We start from the raw sequence: 3,254 nt of genomic DNA, 5'->3' as shown, positions 1-3,254 counted from the left end.
CATGTTTTCTCCTTACATAGTCCCCTCCCTTGTGACCTGAGCTCCCTTCCCTGTGGATCCCCCACAGCCCTGAGAAGATGGAGCCCTTCTGTCCAGGGCTTGGGAGGTGGAGAAAGGGAGCCCCTGTGGATGCCCAGTGGGGGTGGTGTGGGACCCTCCCTGTCTGTCGGTATCTCCACCTGGAGCGAGGGAGCCCCACACTGAGAGCGTGGTTCACTCTGAGACTCTGTGTCCAGATCACCACCATCCGTCCTCAGGGGCCGCACAACGTGACCTTGTCTGATCCTTTTCCATATGATTAAAGACGGCAAATGTGCACTAGGTTCCAGAATGAGATGACTTTAACACTCAAACTCTTTCCTAGGGGATGGTTAAAACTGTGTGCGCACATCTGTTGAGAATGGTATAGGACCAATATCTGGCAAAAGGTGGACTCATCACTCTGGGGGCCATCACTTTCTAGTCTGTGAAAGGACAGAAAAATGGAACACACATGAGGACAGGGATGCAGGAACATGCACATTTATAAATACTCCTACGTGCCATCTTCTGTCTCCATGACTCTGAACATGAGTTCCCACTGCTCTCTGCAGCTCTAACATGTCATGACTTAAATTGGTCAAGCTCCTCCCCTGGTGATAAGTGTCAATTTCCTTTAATAAGGAGAACAGTCTGGCTGCCACCTGTCCCCACCCACTCACCTGATTAGGTAATGACAGTGCACAGCACAGCCACACCTGCACTGTGACCTGTACCCCCTGGGAATCTACTTTGTCACCTGGAGCACAGTTTTATGTGAAGTTTCCTTTGCTGTTAGTGTGATAGGTGCCCTCACTGTCACAGGTACTTTGATCAATAGATTTCCTTCCCATCCCCCCAGAGTGGTGGTTCATGCCTTCACAGTGCAAACTGATGGGTCGCTGTCACCGTCTACATTCCACCATGGGACCCTCAACCTCCTAAATTACATTTCATGTGCACACGTTAAGGTCTGTCATTGTGCTGTATGGTCTCAATAAATATGATGAAGCTGTAGAGTCATTTAAGTGCCATTTAAGTGCTAGGAGAATGGAAAGTACACAAGAAACTGTTCCTTTTTGTGGAAAACCCAAGGTGAGACAGAGTTAAGATCTTAAGAGCCAGAGGAAGAAATCGGGCAGGGAGAGGATGCGATGGAAGAGGACACAGAAGGACAGGTGTGGGGGCAGAATTTAAAGGATGAGGACAGGTCTTCTAGACAAGGTCACAGAGGTGGGTCTCCGGCCCCAGTTACTGGCCAAATGAACACAGGAAACAGCTGGCCCATCAGAGGAGCAGGGTCTGCCCAGGCAGGCCCCATTTTAAGAGGGACAGCAGGTTCTTATCTCACTTCCCCATGGCCCTGCAGCTCTGTGAAAGAAAAATAGATGCCAGGAGAGTGGAAAGTACATTATTCTAATATTCTGTAGAATAATTCCATTGCTTGCAAAGAAATAATTCATGTTTATATAGTCAATTCTTCTTCTTCTAACGCCCAACATACAAGAGATGACCCTACTCATTCTACAGTTCTGCCTCTTCCAAAATGTGAAAAATTTGAGTCACTCTGGGAATTAAAATCCCTTTTCAAAAACAGGCCACTTGTTGAAGAACCCGTAATTTGGTAAAGTGCTGGTGTGACTTTGAGAACAAAAAGGAAAGAAGCGTCCTTCAATGCCAGACAGTGTCCCTGGGGGAACCTGTGCCCAGGACAGCAGGAGAGAAGGAGCAGAAGTCACAGGGCACAGGCTGAGCCTGAGCAGCAGCAGCTGCAGTGTTCCCCCAGCTCACAGAGGACACAGGGGTTCTTGTCTCACTTTCCCACAGGCCTGCAGCACTGTGCGACCACTGAGATCATCATCATAGGTCTGGCAGTAATAATCAGCCTCGTCCTCAGCCTGCAGCCCAGTGATGGTCAGGGTGGCTGAGCTGCCAGACTTGGAGCCAGAGAATCGATCAGGGACCCCTGAGTATCGGTTGCTACCATAATAGATGAGGAGTGTGGGTGCCTTTCCTGGGAGATGTTCGTACCAGTGCACATAATTATCCCCGATGTTGGAGCTGCTAGAAGTGCAGGAGATGGTGACCCTCTGTCCTGGGTTCCCAGACATGGAGGCCGGCTGAGTCAGCACAGGCTGGGCCCAGGATCCTAGAAGAGGGAGACACACAGAGATGGTGATCGGGACTCCAGAGACAGGAGCAGAAACCCATCTTCAGAGCACACTTGCCCTGCTCCCTTATCCAGTCACCTGCGCAGTGAACAAGGAAGGAGAGGAGAAGAGGAGGCCAGGCCATCCTGGGGACCATCCCAGAGCCCTGCCTTCTGTGGCCCCACAGCTGAAGCAGACCTTCCCCCAAACCTCTCCCCTCCCATCTTCAAACTCTGAAAGAGGGAGGGCCCACTCATGCAAATGAGACACCCCCCACCACAGCTATATTATTCCCCCCTGGGCCCAGACTAGGTGCCCCTCCCTGAGGAGGCCATTGTTTGCTGGGTGCGGTTGTATGAGGCCCATGGGTGGGGGAAGACACAGCTGGTAGCCCAGGACAGGGGGCACTAGGCAGAGCCAGGAGGTTGCTAACAGCTCAAAACACCCCTGGTCCCTCAAAACAACACCCAAGCGCCCTCTAGTGTTCAGGATCAGGAACAGCATTGTGTGACATGCTGCCCAAAACCCATCAGAGACAATCTTTGCATCCCAGGGCTCTCTGTCCACTGAACCCTGTATTAGGTCCAGGCCAGGCGTCCCCTCTAGTTGCCGCCCTATCACCTCAGGGCATTTTATGCTCTACTGAGCATTCTCTGGTTACGCCTGTCTTCAGCTCCCTTGTGACCATTCAGTGTTCAGGACTGTGGGGGTGTATCTCACGCAAACTCTTAGACCAGTATCAAGTCGAGAGCAGTGACCAGCCCCAGGCAGGCATATCCCCTTCTGTGAAGGACATGGGTTCCTTCTTCCCTGGGTGATAGAGGTCTCCTTCTCTGTGGGCCCCCAGAAGAACTGAGGAGGAAAGGCCGCTTCTCTCTAGGGAAGGGGGCGGTTGTGCGGGGAAACTCCCTGCTCACTCCTAGTGTGCAACGCTGTGTGAATCTTTGTCTGTCATTATCCCATATTCAGAAGACCTTCATTCCACACACACTGTGAGCAGTGATCCCTCCTGGGAGTCTGTCCTCAAGTTCAGTCAAAAGTTGGCACTGCATGACTTTGTTTTCTGGCTTGTAATATTTACCAACT

The sequence above is a fragment of the Sturnira hondurensis genome, unplaced genomic scaffold (genome assembly GCF_014824575.4).
Source record: "Sturnira hondurensis isolate 20B ecotype Veracruz unplaced genomic scaffold, ASM1482457v3 Scaffold0019529, whole genome shotgun sequence".
Classification (NCBI taxonomy): Eukaryota; Metazoa; Chordata; class Mammalia; order Chiroptera; family Phyllostomidae; genus Sturnira; species Sturnira hondurensis.
This window is presented reverse-complemented; position numbering follows the sequence as displayed.